Here is a 17263-nt window from a genome sequence, read left to right on the forward strand (position 1 = left end):
ATGGAGCAACCAGGAAATTAAAGAGGAAACTTAAAACAAATGAAAATGAAAACATGTTTCTCCAAACCACTGGGATGTAGCAAAGGCAGTCTAGAGGGAAGTACATAGCAATACAGGCCTATCTCAGGAAACAAGAAGTCTCTAATACACAACCTAACCTTACACCTAAAGGAGCTGGAAAAGGAATAGGAAACAAAGCCTAAAGCCTACAGAAGAAGGGAAAAAATAAAGATGAGAGCAGAAATAAACAATACAGAAACAGTAGAATGGAATAACGAAACTAAGAGCTGGTTCTTCAAAATAATTAATAAAATGGATCAAGCCCTAGCCAGCCAAATGAACGAGAAAGGAGAAAAGACCTAAATAAATAAAATCACAAAAGAGAGAAGAGAGATCACAGTCAACACCAGAAAAATAAGACAATCATAAGGGAATACTATGAAAGATTATATGTTAACAAACTGGTAGACCTGGAAGAAATGGCCAAATCCCTAGAAATGTGCAAACAAGCAAAACTGAAATAGGAAGAAATAGAAAATGTGAATAGACCCATAATTAGCAGAGGAATTGAATCAGCAAGGCACCTGGTTGTCTCAGTGGTCGAGCATGTGCTTTGGCTCAGGTCATGATCCCGGGGTCCTGGGGAATCAAGTCACACATCAGGCTGCCCGCATGGAGCCTCATTTTCCCTGTGACTATACCTATGCATCTCTGTGTCTCTCATGAATACATAAATAAAATCTTTAAAAACGAAAAAAGATAAAAAGATGAGAAAGGACCCAAATAAAATCACAAATAAGAAAAGAGAAATAACAACATTAGAGATATACAAACAATTATAAGAGAATATGATGAAAAACTACATGCCAGCAACCTAGAACCTGGAAGAAATAGATCAATTCCTAGAAATATATAACATAGCAAAAATGAAAAATGAAGAAATAAGAAATTTGAACAGACAGTTACCAGCAAAGAAATTGAATTAGCAATCAGGGTTCCCCAACAGGAGATGCTTAGATCAATAGAACAGAATGGAAAGCCAAAACAAGATACAAACATGTATCTATGACCTATAATGGACAACAAGGCAGGAAGGAATATCCAATGGCACAAAGACAGCCTCTTCAACAAACACTAACCCTGACCCCCGGATAAGAACAAATGGTGTTGGGAAAACCAGGCAGCCAAATGCAGAAGAATAAAACTGGACCACTTTCTTACACCATATATATAAAAAATGAATTCAAAATGGATGAAAGACCTAAATGTGAGATCTGAAACCATACATAGAAGAAAAGATAGGCAGCAACGTTTTTGACATTGGCCATTGGATCTTCTTTCAGGATATGCCTCTGAGGTGAGGGAAACAAAAGCAAAAATACTATTGGGATTTCATCAAATTGAAAAGCTTAAGCAAAGTGAAGGAAACAACGAAAGCTAAAAAGCAACATACAGGAGGAGAGGCAAGATGGCGGAAGAGAAGGGTCCCCAAGTCACCTGTCCTGACCAAATTACCTAGATAAACTTCAAATCATCCTGAAAATCTAGGAATTCAGCCTGAGACTTAAACAGAGACCAGATAGAATGCTACAGTGAGAAAAGTTCACACTTCCATCAAGGTAGGAAGATGGGGAAAAAGAAATAAAGATACAAACGTCATCCAAGGGGGACGGGCCCCACAAGCCAGGCTAAGGCCAGGGCCAGTGCCCCCCGGTCAGGAGAGCTCTGTCCCAGAGAAGCAGGAGCTGCACCATTCTTCCAGGGGGAAAGGACGCCCGCAGGGATTCAGAGAAAGACCCCAGGTGGGCGGGGATACCCTCGGGCTCCATGGGACACAAACATAAACCTGCACTCCCAGGAGATTGCACCGAGCTCCCTAAGGGCTGTAGGGCACATGCATTGACCCAGGAGCAGCTCTGAGGGGATCCGGCAGCGGCTCTGTGCGGAGGGGGCAGCGGGTCCCTGGAAATAGCTAGGTGGCGGCGCCTAGGGCAGAGGAAGTGGCTTCGTGTGGAGGGGGCTGCGGGGATCCAGGAGCAGCTCAGAGGGGCTATGACGGCTCCGTGGAGAGGTGCCTACCCGGCCGGGAGCGAGAATCCAACAGCGCAGGCCAGGGAGCACAGGGATGAGACACAGCCCAGGATTCGGCCTCCCCCGGGACAGGCAGAGGCCTGGAGGGCCCAGGACAGCAAGGACGCTCCTGCTCAGAGTTGAGAAGATCAGCAGCCCTGCCCCAGAGCCTCCAGGCCCTGCAGACGGTCTGCTCCAGAGTTACTGGGGAGGCTGAATACAGGTGTTCCGACCTGGCTGCTGCCACTGGGGTTGTTCCTCCTTGGGCGTCACAGGGTATACAACCCCCACTGAGCGCTTCACCAGGCAGGGGGAGAGGAGCTCCCCCAAGGGCTAGCACCTGAAAATCAGCACAACAGGCCCCTCTCCCAGAAGACCAGCTAGACGGACAAGTTCCAGGGGAAGTCAAGGAACTTAAAGTAGACAGAATCAGAAGATACTCCCCCATGTTTTTTTTAAATTTCTGATTGCTTCCCCCATCCTTTCCCCCCTTTCTTTCTTTTTCTTTCTCCTTTTATTCTCTTTTTTGCTTTTTTCTTCATTTTTCCTTTTTTCTTTTTCTCTTCTCTTTTTTTCTTTCTCTCTTCTCTTTTTCTCCTTTTCCCAATACAACTTGTTTTCGCCACTCTGCACTGAGCAAAATGACTAGAAGGAAAACCTCACCTCAAAAGAAAAAACAGTGCTCTCTCCCACAGAGTTACAAATCTGGATTACAACTCAATGTCAGAAAACCAATTCATAAGCACTATTATACAGCTACTGGTGTCCCTAGAAAAAAGTATAAAGGACTCAAGAGACTTCATGACTGCAGAATTTAGATACAATCAGGCAGAAAGTAAAAAACAATTGAATGAGATGCAATCCAAACTAGAATTCCTAATGACGAGGGTTAACGAGGTGGAAGAACGAGTGAGTGACATAGAAGACAAGTTGATGGCAACGAGGAAAACTGAGGAAAAAAGAGACAGACAATTAAGAGACCAGGATGACAGATTAAGGGAAATAAATGACAGCCTGAGGAAGAAAAACCTATGTGTAATTGGGGATCCTGAGGGCGCCGAAAGGGACAGAGAGACAGAATATGTATTTGAACAAATCCTAGCTGAAAACTTTCCTAATCTGGGAAGGGAAACAGGCATTCAGATTCAGGAAATAGAGAGATCCCCCCTAAAATCAATAAAAACCGTCCAACACCTCGATTTAATAGTGAAGCTTACAAATTCCAAAGATAAAGAGAAGATCCTTAAAGCAGCAAGAGACAAGAAATCCCTGACCTTTATGGGGAGGATCAGACCTCTACAAAGCGACCTGGCAGCCCAGAAAGTGCTGGCTGGATATATTCAGGGTCCTCCATGAGAATAACATGCAACCAAGAATACTTTATCCAGCAAGGCTCTCATTCAAAATGGAAGGACAGATAAAGAGCTTTCAAGACAGGCAGGAACTGAAAGAATATGTGACCTCCAAACCACCTCTGCAAGAAATTATAAGGGGGACTCTTAAAAGTCCCCTTTAAGAAGAAGTTCAGTGGAACAATCGACAAAAACAAGGACTGAATAGATGTCATGATGACACTAAATTCATATCTGTTGATAGTAACTCTGAACGTGAATGGGCTTAATGACCCCTTCAAAGGCGCAGGGTTTCAGACTGGATAAAAAATCAGGACCCAACTATTTGCTTTCTACAAGAGACTCATATTAGACAGAAGGACACCTACAATCTGAAAATAATGGGTTGGAGAACCATTTACCATTCAAATGGTCCTCAAAAGAAAGCAGTGAAAAAAAAAAAAGAAAGAAAGCAGTGGTAGCCATCCATATATCAGATAAACTAAAATTTACCCCGAGGACTATAGTGAGAGATGAAGACGGACACTAAATCATACTTAAAGGATCTATCCAACAAGAGGGCTTAACAATCCTCAATATATATTCTCCGAATATTGGAGCTGCCAAATATTTAAACCAATTAATAACGAAATTGAAGAAATACTTAGATAATAATTATCTTATACTTGGTGACTTCAATATAGGTCTTTCTACCCTCAATAGGTCTTCTAAGCACAACATCTCCAAAGAAACGAGAGATTTAAATGATATACTGGAGCAGATAGATTTCACAGATATCTACAGAACTTTACATCCAAACTGAACTGAATACACATTCTTCTCAAGTGCACATGGAACGTTCTCCAGAATAGACCACATACTGGGTCACAAATCACGTCTGAACCGATACCAAAAGATTCAGATCATCCCCTGCATATTCTCAGACCATAATGCCTTAAAATTAGAACTAAATCACAAGAAGTTTGGAAGGACCTCAAACACCTGGAGGTTAAGGACCATCCTGCTAAAAGATGAAAGGTTCAACCAGGATATTGAGGAAGAATTAAAAGGATTCATGGAAACTAATTGTAATGAAGATACAAATGTTCAAAATCTTTGGCATGCAGCAAAAGCAGTCCTAAGAGGGAAATACATCACAATAGAAGCATCCATTCAAAAACTGGAAAGATCTCAAATACAAAAGCTAACCTTACTCATAAAGGAGCTAGAGAAAAAAAACAGCAGCTAGATCCTACACCCAAACAGAATAAGAGAGTTAATTAAAATTAGAGCAGACCTCAAGGAAACTGAGACCATAAGAAATGTGGAACAGATCACCAAAACCAGGAGTTGGTTCTTTGAAAGAATTAATACCATACATAAACCATTAGCCAGTCTTATTAAGAAGAGAGACAAGACTCAAATTAATAAAATCATGAATGAGAAAGGAGAGATCACTACCAACACCAAGGAAATACAAACGATTTTAAAAGCATATTATGAACAGCTATACGGAAATAAATTAGGCAATCTAGAAGAAATGGACGCTTTCCTGGAAAGCCACAAACTACCAAAACTGGAACAGGAAGACATAGAAAACCTAAACAGGCCAATAACCAGGGAGGAAATTGAAGCAGTCATCAAAAATCTCCCAAGTCACAAAAGTCCAGGGCCAGATGGCTTCCCAGGGGAATTCTATCAAACGTTTAAAGAAGAAACCATACCTCTCCTACTAAAGCTGTTTGGAAAGATAGAAAGAGATGGAGTACTTCCAAATTCGTTCTAAGAAGCCAGCATCACCTTATCCAAAACCAGAGAAAGACCCCACCAAAAAGGAGAATACAGACCAATATCCCTGATGAACATGGATGCAAAAATTCTCAACAAGATACTAGCCAATAGGATCCAACAATACATTAAGAATATTATTCACTATGACCAAGTAGGGTTTATCCCTGGGACACAAGGCTGGTTCAACACGTGTAAAAAAATCAATGTCATTCATCATATCAGCAAGAGAAAAACCAAGAACCATATGATCCTCTCATTAGATGCAGAGAAAGCATTTGACAAAATAGAGCATCCATTCCTGATGAAAACTCTTCAGAGCATAGGGATAGGGGGAACATTCCTCGATATCTTAAAAGCCATCTACGAAAAGCCCACAGCAAATATCATTCTCAGTGGCGCAGCACTGGGAGACTTTCCCCTAATATCAGGAACAAGACAGGGATGTCCACTCTCACCATTGCTATTCAACATAGTCTGGAAGTCCTAGCCTTAGCAGTCAGACAGCAAAAAGACATTAAAGGCATTCAAATTGGCAAAGAAGAAGTCAAAATCTCCCCCTTCTCAGATGACATGATACTCTACCTAGAACACCCAAAAGCCTCCACCCCAAGATTGCTAGAACTCATACAGCAATTTGGTAGCATTGCAATATAAAAACTCAATAGCCAGAAATCAATGGCATTTCTATACACTGACAATGAGACTGAGGAAAGAGAAATTAAGGAGTCAATTTCATTTTCAGTTGCACCCAAATCAAAAGATATCTAGGAATAAACCTAACCAAGGAGGTAAATGATCTATACCCTACAAACAATAGAACACTTCTGAAAGAAAATGAGGAAGACACAAAGAGATGGAAAAATATTCCATGCTCATCGATTGGCAGAATTAATATTGTGAAAATGTCAATGTTACCCAGGCAACGTACACGTTTAATGCAATCCCTATCAAAATACCATGGACTTTCTTCAGAGAGGTAGAACAAATTATTTTAAGATTTGTGTGGAATCAGAAAAGACCCCAAAAGCCAGGGGAATTTTAAAAAAGAAAACCATATCTGGGGACATCACAATGCCAGATTTCAGGTTGTAGTACAATGCTGTGGTCATCAAGACAGTGTGGTACTGGCACAAAAACAGACACATAGATCAATGGAACGGAATAGAGAACCCAGAAGTGGACCTTGAAATTTATGGTCAACTAATATTCGATAAAGGAGGAAAGACTATCCATTGGAAGAAAGACAGTCTCTTCAATAGATGGTGCTGGGAAAATTGGACAACCACCTTCAGAAGAATGAAACTGGACCACTCTCTTTCACCATAAACAAAGATAAACTCAAAAAGGATGAAAGATCTAAATGTGAGACAAGAGTCCATCAAAATCCTAGAGGAGAACACAAGCAACACCCGTTTTAAAGTTGGACACAGCAACTTCTTGAAACGTACATCCATGAAGGCAAAAGAAACAAAAGCAAAAATGAACTATTGTGACTTCATCAAGATAAGAAGCTTTTGCACAGCAAAGGATACAGTCAACAAAACTAAAAGACAACCTACAGCATGGGAGAAGATATATGCAAAAGACGTTTCAGATAAAGGGCTAGTTTCCAAGATCTATAAAGAACTTCTTAAAATCAACACCAAAGAGACAAACAATCCAATCATGAAATGAGCAAAAGACATGAAGAGAAATCTCACAGAGGAAGACACTGACATGGCAACATGCACATGAAAACATGCTCTGCATCACTTGCCCTTAGGGATATACAAATCAAAACCACAATGAGATACCACCTCACACCATTGAGAATGGGGAAAATGAACAAGGCAGGAAACCACAAATGTTGGAGAGGATGCGGAGAAAAGGGAACCCTCTTACACTGCTGTTGGGAATGTGAACTGGTGCAGTCACTCTGGAAAACTGTGTGGAGGTTCCACAAAGTGTTAAAAATAGACCTGCCCGATGACTCAGCAGTTGCACTATTGGGGATTTACCCCAAAGATTCAGATGCAATGAAACGCCGGGACACCTGCACCCCAATGTTTATAGCAGAATGTCCACAATAGCCAAACAGTGTCAGGAGCCTTGGTGTTCATCGAAAGATGAATGGATAAAGAAGATGTGGTTTATGTATACAACGGAATAATATTCAACCTTTAGAAACGACAAATACCCAACATTTGTTTCAACGTGGATGGAATTGGAGGCTGTTATGCTGAGTGAAGTAAGTCAATCGGAGAAGGACAAACAGTGTATGTTCTCATTCCTTTGGGGAATATAAATAATTGTGAAAGGGAATATAAGGAAATGGAGAAGAAACGTTTGGGAAATATCAGAAAGGGAGAGAGATCATAAAGACTCCTAACTCTGGGAAAAGAACTAGCAGTGCTGGAAGGGGAGGAGGGCGGGGGTTGGGGGTGAATGGGTGACGGGCACTGAGGGGGACACTTGACGGGATGAGCACTGCGTGTTATTCTGTATGTTGGTCAATTGAACACCAATAAAAAATAAATTTAGTTAAAAAAAAAGATCAAACAACTGCATATTTATGCTGCCAACATGGGAGTACCGAAATATAGAAACCAATTAATAACAAACGTACAGGAACACACTGATAATAATACAATGACTGGGCATTTTAACACCCACTTATGGCAATGGACTGATCGTCTATGCAGAAAATCAACAGGGGAACAATAGGCTTGACACACTGGACCAAAGTGACTCAACAGATATAGTCTGAACATTTCTTCCTAAAGCAGAATACACATTCCTTTCAAGTGCACATGGGACATTCTCCAGAATACATTATATCATGGACCACAAATCAGCCCTCAACAGGTACAACGGGTACAAGAAGGATGGTATCACACCATGTATATTTTCGGACGACGACGCTATGAAACTTGAAGTCGACAGTAAGAAAAAAATTGGACAGACCAAATATTTGTGGAGATTATGATCATCCTACCAGAGAATGAATGGAGTAACCAGGAAATTAAAGAGGAAATTTAAAACAAATAAAAATGAAAACATGTTTCTTCAAACCTCTAGGATGTAGCAAAGACAGTCCTTAGAGGGAAGTAGATAGCAATACAGGCCTACCTCAAGAAACAAGAAGTCTCCAATACACAACCCAACACTACACCTAAAGGAGCTGGAAAAGGAATAGGGAACAAATCCTAAGGCCTCCTTAAGAAGGAAAAAATAAAGATGAGAGCAGAAATAATCAATACAGAAACAACAAAACAGTAGAATGGAATAATGAAACTAAGAACAGGTTCTTCAAAATAACTAAGAAAATGGATCAAGCCCTAGCCAGCCTTATCAACAAGAAAACAGAAAAGAACTAAATAAATAAAATCACAAAAGAGAGAAGAGAGATCACAATCAACACCAGAAAATAAGACAATTATAAAGGAATACTATAAAAGATTATACGCTAACATCCTGGGAGACCAGGATAAATTGGAGAGATCCCTAGAAATGTGCAAAGGAGCAAATCTGAAAGAGGAAGAAATGGAAAAAGTGACTAGACCCATAACTAGCAAAGGAATTTAATCAGCAAGGCACCTGGGTGCCTCAGTGGTTGAGCATCTGCTTTGGCTCAGGTAATGATCCCGGGATCCTGGGGAATCATGTCCCACATCAGGCTCCCTGCGTGGAGCCTCATTTTCCCCCTGCCTATACCCCAGCCTTTCTGTGTCTTGCATGAATACATAAATAAAATATTTAAAAAAGAAAAAAGATAAAAAGATGAGAAAGGACCCAAATAAAATCACAAATGAGATAAGAGAAATAACAACCAAAACTAGAGAAATAAGAACGTTTATAAGAGAACATTATGAAAAATTATATGCCAGCAACCTAGAACCTGGAAGAAATAGATCAATTCCTGGAAATATATAACACAGCAAAAATGAAAAAGGAAGAAATAAGAAACTAGAACACACAGATAACCAGCAACGAAATTGAATCAGCAATCAGGAATCTCCCAACAGGAGATGCTTAGATCAATAGAATAGAATGGAATGCCGAAACAAGATACAAACCTGTAACACTATGATCCATTAATCGACAACAAGGCAGCAGGGAATATCCAATGGCATAAAGACAGTCTCTTCAACAAACCCTAACCCTGACCCCAGGATAAGAACAAATGGTGTTGGGAAAACCAGGCAGCCACATGCAGAAGAATGAAACTGGACCACTTTCTTACACAATATATATAAAAAATAAATTCAAAATGGATGAAAGACCTAAATGTGAGACCTGAAACCATAAAAAGAAGAAAAGATAGGCAACAACGTCTTTGACGTTGGCCATTGGATCTTCTTTCTAGATGTGCCTCTGAGTTGAGGGAAACAAAAGCAAAAATACTCTTGGGACTTCATCAAATTCAAAAGCTTCTGCAAAATGAAAGAAACAACCAACGCTAAAAGGCAACATACAAAATGAAAGGAGATATTTGTAAATAACACATCCAATAAACAGTTAGTATGCAAAATACGCAAAGCAAATATAAATCTCAACCTCCTAAACACAAATTATCCAACTACAGATGGGTAGAAGACATGAATGGACTTTGTCTCTGACAAGACATCCAGATGGCCACCAGACACCGAAAGACACTCCGCGTCACCCATCATCAGGGAAATTCAAATGAAAACCACAATAAGATGTCACCTGACAGCCGACAGAATGGCTAAAATTAACAACAGAAGAAACAACAGGTGTTGTTGAGGCTATAGAGAAGAGGGAGCCCCCTTACACTCCTGGTGGGCATGCGAACAGTTGCAGCCACTGTGAAAAACACTGTGGAGGGTCCTCAAGATGTTAAAAATAGGGGATCCCTGGGTGGTGCAGCGGTTTGGTACCTGCCTTTGGCCCATGTCGCGATCCTGGTGACCTGGGATTGAATCCCACGTCGGACTAACAGTGCACGGAGCCTGCTTCTCCCTCTGCCTGTGTCTCTGCCTCTCTCTCTGTGACTATCATAAAAAAAATTAAAAAAGAAGTTAAAAATAGCACTACCCTACGATTCCAAAATTGCAGAGCTAGGTATTTACCCCGAGGATACAAAAGTCTTTTAGTAGATTCCAAGTCGGACACGCAGACCAGTGTTTGTAGCAGCGTTATCAACAACAGCCAAACTGTGGATACAGCCCAGATGTCCATCGACAGATGAATGGGCAGAGACGATGTGGTAAGTATACCCACTGCGACATCACTGGGTCATCAGAAGCGATGAAATGAAGCCATTTACAATGATGCGGGAGAAGTGGAAAGGACTTATGCTTAATGAACTCAGTCAGTCAGAGAAAGATATGAAATACCATACAATTGCATTCACATGTGAATTTTAAGAAACCAGACAAACTGGCAAAGGGGCCGAGGGGGGGATGAGAGAAGCAAACAAAAAAACACACTCTTAACCACAGAGAATCAACTAATAAATACCAGAGGAAGGTGAGGGAGATGGGGAATCAGGGGATGGGGATAGTGGAGAGCACCTGTAGCCAGTACCAGGCATTGTAACCAAGAGTTGAATCACTATGTGGTAAACCTGAAACTATATTATACTGTGTATACAAACAGGAATTCAAGTAAAACTTTAAAATAATAATTGGTAGTATTGATGAAACATGTACGCACTAGAGATAAAATCAGAAAGGCAAATGAAAATCCAAATAAAGAGTCTTTAGAGCCACAAATCCCCTCCTAGCTCAGCTCGGGAGAAGCCTGCCATGTCTATTCTGACACCATCAGAAGCCTGGATTTTGATTCTCTGGGGAGGCCACTGACTTGGTGGAGTCAGGCTATCTTTGAACCCAAAACCTAAATAGAGTGCATAAAACTAAACTGCCCAAGATGCTAGGAGTCCCAGTGCAGGCACATGCCAATTCCCAAACTCTAACCATACACAGACATAACCCTAACCCTACACTTAATCGTAATGTTAAACTAACCCTTAAACAAGACCCATCACTAATCGAAAAACAAACACAAACCCCAAGACCAAAATACATTCACTGAACCTTCCTGCCAACCCTCTCCCTAACTCCTAAATGCAGGTGCACCTAAACTTAGGTTTCCTTAACCCTGACCCCTACATTAAATCTAACACGAACCCTAACCTCTAACCCTATCCTTAAAATAAGGTATTCAAATCCTATTCCTAACCTTAACCTGTACCCTAACCCTAACCCTCTAATACTAATCCTATCTCATACCGCAAACTGTACCCTAACCCATACCCTAAAGCCAACCCCTAACCCACTCCCTAACCCTATATCTTGCCCTTTTCCAAAACCGTACCCTGACCCTGACCTGACCCTAACCCTAAACCCTAACCAAACACTAACACTAACCCTAGCCCTAACCCTTATCCTAATCCTAACCCTCGCCCTAACCCTAAACCTAGCCCTAACTTTAACTCTAACCCTTAACTCTAACCCCTAACTCTAACCCCTAACAATAACTCACACCCCAACCCCTAACCCTAACTGCAAACCTAAGCCCAACCCTAACTCTAAAAATAACCCTATCCCCAAATCCTAACCTCCTGCCCTCATCCCTAGAGCCTAAACCCTAACCCTAACACTAAATCCTGTCCCTTACCCTAACCACCATCCTAAATCTTAACACTGACCAATACCCTTATGCCTCACCTAACCTCTAATTCGTAACCATAAGCATAATCACTAACCCCTAACATCTAACCTAAGGCTAACCATCAACTTCCTCCCCTCCCCTAACCCTACCATTCATTCTACCCTTTCACTTACACTGTGGTTCTGAGGAGTCCCTTCTGATATGGACGTGGCCCCCAATGGCTCCTCCAGATTCCTCCAAGGGGTCCTGAGGAAGCCGGGCTCCTATGAGTGTGGACGTGGCCCCACGTGTTCCTGAGTCATAGTCAGCGGGTCCTGAGGACGCTGGGTCTCCTGTCACTGTGGACTATGCCTCACATCCTCTGCAAGCCTCACAGCAGGTCCTCAGGAGGCCGGGGGCTCCTGTCAGCCTGGACATGGCCTCACGTCCCCCAGAAATCTCACCGCAGGTCCTGAGGAGGCTGTGGGCTCCTGTCAGCATACACGCAGCCCCTTATGTCCCGAAGCCAAAGTGTAGGTCCTGAGGAAGACAGGGTTCCTGTCAGGATTGACGTGGTCCCACATTTTCCTCAAGCCTCACCATAAGACCTGAGGAGGCTGGGGGCTCCTGTCAGCATGGACGTGGCCTCAAATCTTCCCAAAATTTCACAGTGTGTCCTGACGAGGCTGGAGACTCCTGTCACTGTGGATGCGGCACCCACAGTTTTCTTAGGCCTCACCACAGGCCCTGACAAAGCTGGGGTCTTCTGTCCACATGGACGCATCCACATATTTCCCCATGTCTACACCAGGGGTCCTGAGGAAGTCAGCATCCTGTTGTGTCCATGTGGCCCAAAGTCCTCCTGAAGCGTAGGCGAGGGTTCGAGGAGGCCAGGGCTCCTGTAACCATGAATGCAGCCCCCTGCTTCCAGAAGCCTCAACTTATGTCTTCAGGGGCCCGGGAGCTCCTGCCAGAGTGAACGCGTCGCCACATCTTCCTGAAGCCTCCCCACAGTTCCTGAGGCTGCTCAGGGGCGCCTGTCAGCGTGAATGTGGGCCCACAATTTCCTGAAACCTCCCCGCCAGTCCTGAGTTGCTCAGGGCTCCTGTCACCGTGAATGTGGGCCCATATCTTCCTGAAGCCTCCCCGCGGGTCCTGAGGCGGCCCAGGGGCTCCTGTCAGGGTGGATGCGGGCCCACATCTTCCTAAGGTCTCAACGCGGGTCCTGAGGAGACCGCGGTTCTTGTCAGCATGAATGTGGCCCAATTTTCCCCTGAAGACTCCCCGCGGGTCCTGAGGAGGCTGCAGCTCATCAGCATAGATGCGTCCCCATGTCTTCTGCAGGCCTCCCCAGCACAGGCTGGCTCCTGTTAGTGCAGGCAGAGGAGGCCTACTGCACATGCGTGCCCCATGGGAAGGGCCTGGACTCAGGCGCCCCCTGCGGGATGCTCTGGTGCTACAGGAGACTGTGCAGGAGGCAGCAGGTGCTCTATGGGCCGCACCTGCCTCCTTTCAGGCTCCAGCTGGGGCCTCTTTGCTTCCGAAACATCTCACTGAAAAGGAGCCCAACACCCGGCTTCCCAGAAATACTTAAGGACAAGGAATTGGAGCCCACAGGACGTGAAATGAAATGTGGACCAGACTTTTACCACGTCCTGCAAAACTCATTCAACCCTCTTCCACTGTGGGCGGGACCGCGGGTTGGTGCAGCCACCCTGGAAACAGTGTGGAGGCCCCTCAGGAAGTTACAAATAGAGCCTCCCTGCGACCAGCAGGTGAACGGCCTGGAGCTCACTCCGAAGATACAGATGCAGTGAGACTTGGGACACCTGCACCCCAATGTCCACAGCAGCTGGGTCCACAGTAGCCACACTGTGGGAGGAGCCTCAGTACCCTCTTCCAGATGATGGATAAAGAGGATGGGAGATAGATGATGGTCATAGAGAGAGGAATGGTACTCAGCTATCATAGAGAAGGAAATCTTTTATTTGCAATAATGTGGATAGAACTAAAGGGATCATGTTAAGTGAAGTAAGTCACTCGGGAAAGAGAATGACCGTGTGGTTTCATTCATAGGTGGAATTAAAGAAGCAAAGCAGATGAACAACTGTGAAGGGAAGGAAAAACAAATAAGATGAAAACAGATGCAGGAAATACAGACCCTTAATGATAGGAAACAAACTGAGGGTAGCTGGAGGGGGCAGATAACAGGGGACAGGCATGAAGGAGGGCACGTGATGTCTCGATCACTGCTGTTATCTCCAACTGATGAATCCCTGAATTCTTCCTCTGAAAGTATAATACACTATACGTTAATTAATTGGGTTTAAATTAAGTTAAAAAAAATCAGTTCTTTCAGAGCACATTTCCTTCTGGACTCTCTATTTTGCTCATTCAGCTTATGCCGGGACCACCCCCCGTGGGTCTGGTTTGTCTACGTAGGCTCCACGCCTCATCCTTGGCCCAGCATAGGGCTAGAACTCACAACCCCTGAGATCAGGACCGGAGGTGAGGTCAGAAGTCGGATGCTTAACCGACGGAGCCAGCCAGGAGCCTGAGAACCACACTGCTTTATCTCTGTGACATCTTTTGAAATAGGAAAGTGCTGCGTCCCACTCTGTCATGCTTCTCCAATACTGATTTGCTGTCCGGGGTCATTGGTTGTGGGGGTTGGATGTTATGGTTTTTTTTTTTTCCTATTTCTAACATCTGCCATCATGATTTTGATAGAAATGACATTGAAACTGAGGGTGGCTTCAGGAACAGCGGACATTTTCACAAGCTGAGGCTCCAACCCCACAAGCCCAGGACGGCCTCCCAGAGTCTGGTTTGGCTCAGTGCACAAGTCTTGTGCTCCTTTGGTTCAGTCTCATTATTTATTTTCCTTGATGCTCCTGAGAAGGGCGTCACATCCTTCATTTCCTTCCTGAGTGCTCATCGTCAGGACACAGCAAGGCTACTCTGCTCTGTAGGGTCAGTTTGTGTCCCGTGACTTTTGAACTCACTCCTTAATTCTAACAGGATTTGGTGGAGGCTCTCGGGTTTCTCGTTTCTAGTACCTCTTCTTCAGCATATAGGGACAGTGTGAGGTCTCCCTTCCAGGTGTGGAACCTTTGCTGTTTACAGCTTAATGTTCTAGAAAGTCCCACAATTGAATCAAAACTGAGCCCAGGCCAAGGGCAGGAAGCCCATATTAGAATGAGAACAGGGCTCAATTCCCTTGAAGGTCCCATATCAAAATGTAAACAGAACTTGAGGAATTGCTTCTGCCCTTCTGGAGGTCCCCGAGACCAGTCCTTAAAACTAAGCTAAAACCCACCACAGGGTCCAAGTCCCTCCTCTGCTGTGTCGGGTATACTTGGATACAAGATCGAGCTTGTAAATAATTCCTGGTGTGTTTGCATCGGAATCAGCTTCTTGGTGGTTTCTCATATTCGCAATCTTGGGCACAACAGTCTGAGATAAAAAACAAAACCAAAGAAACTCGGACACAGGCAGAGTGAAAGCAGGGTTCTGAGAGAAGCGGCAGAGACCCAGGGGCTTGGCGGCTCCTTTGGTTCCTGCAGCCTGCAGACTGGGGGGCGGAATCCTCAGCCCCAGAGCCAGAGGACCCAGTGTCCCCACCCGCATTCCCCCATCAGCGCCAAGTCTCAGGGAGCAGCACAGCGCCGCCCGCTGGAGCCCAGAGATGCTGACGCCCACCCCGTCTCTGATCCCCGCAGGTGCTTATCCCAGGCAGATGTGCATCTGACAATCTGCACCACATCCCATCTCCAGACCCCACACAGACCACTCGCTTCCACCAAGTTGTCAGACCACAGAGGCTGCAGAGCTTCAGCTCTGCCTGGAAAGTATGGTCTAGCTTCCTTTGTACTTTGTGCTTTATTTTCATTTATTTTCTTTGATTCTTTTATATTAATTGCCTTACTTTAATTTTTATGTATGTACCTTATAAATTTCTTATTTTCACTTTCATAGTATTTTAATTGTTTCTTTTTTTAATTTTTTCAATTTATTTATGATAATCACAAACAGAGAGAAAGAGAGAGAGAGAGAGAGAGAGAGAGAGGTAGAGACACAGGCAGAGGGAGAAGCAGGCTTCAGGCACTGGGATCCTGATATGGGATTTGATCCAGAGTCTACAGGATCGTGCCCTAGGCCAAAGGCAGGCACTAAACTGCTGTGCCACCAGGGATCACTTTAATTGTTTCTATTTTGGGAGTTAGTATCTTTTAACAAGCAGTCCAAAATAATCTGTTGGTTTTTTTGGTTTTGGGGGGGAGGAGGGCAGTTGTTATGGTTTTTCTTGAATTTCATTTTCTTCTTTCTTTCTTTTCTGGAAAAAATAATGAGATGGAGAAATTCACCTCCATAAAATAACATGAGGTTCTAATCACAGCCAGGAAGTTCATCAATACACATATATGATGTCTAACTACAGTTTAAAACAATGATTTTAAAGATAGCAGCTGGGCTGGATAAAGAGCACAGAAGAAAACTAGAGAAACATTTACTGTAGAAATAAAAGAATGAAAATCTAGTAAGGCCAATGTTAAAAATGCTATAACTGAGATGCAGTCCCAAGTGGAAACCTTAAAAACAAGAAAGGTTATGGACCACAGAGACAGACGTAGGGAAGTCAGCCACTTATTAAAACAATAACATTCATACCATAGGAGACTCAGAAGATGAAGAGAGAGAAAAGGTGGGAATTGCTTAGACATTAGAAACGACAAATTCCCACCATGTACTTCAAGGTGGATGGAACTGGAAGGTATTATGCTGAGTGAAGTAAGTCAATCGGAGGACAAACATTGTATGTTCTCATTCATTTGGGGAATATAGATAATAGTGAAAGGGAATATAAGGGAACGGAGAAGAAATGAGTGGGAAATATCAGAAAGGGAGACAGAACATAAAGACTCCTAACTCAGGGAAATGAACTAGGGGTGATGGAAGGGGAAGATGGCGGGCGGTGGGGGTGAATGGGTTATGGGCACTGAGGGGGGCACTTGACAGGATGAGCAGTGGGTGTTATTCTGTATGTTGGCAAATTGACACCAACAAAATATAAAATTATTATTAAAAATAAAGGAAGAAAGAAAGAAAGAAGAAAAAAGAAAGAAAGAAAGAAAGAAAGAAAGAAAGAAAGAAAGAAAGAAAGAGTGGCACCTCTGTGGCTCTGTCAGTTAAGCTTTTCCCTTAGGCTCAGATCATGATCCAGGTCCCAAGGAAGGCTCCCTGTTCAGCAGGAAACCTGCTTCTCCCTCTCCCTCTGCCCCTCTCGTTCATGCTTTATCTCTCCTCTCTCTCTCAAATAAATAGAAAACATCTTTGAAAAAGAAACAAACACACAAACCCACAAGGAAGAGAAATCGCCCATTTAGAAGAATTTCAAACAATTTGTGAAGACATTCCAGCCTCAAGTTCATGAGCATAGCTTCCCACTCTTAAGTGTGGAATACACATAGTAA

This window comes from Canis aureus, chromosome 36 (genome assembly GCF_053574225.1).
Source record: "Canis aureus isolate CA01 chromosome 36, VMU_Caureus_v.1.0, whole genome shotgun sequence".
Taxonomy (NCBI): Eukaryota; Metazoa; Chordata; class Mammalia; order Carnivora; family Canidae; genus Canis; species Canis aureus.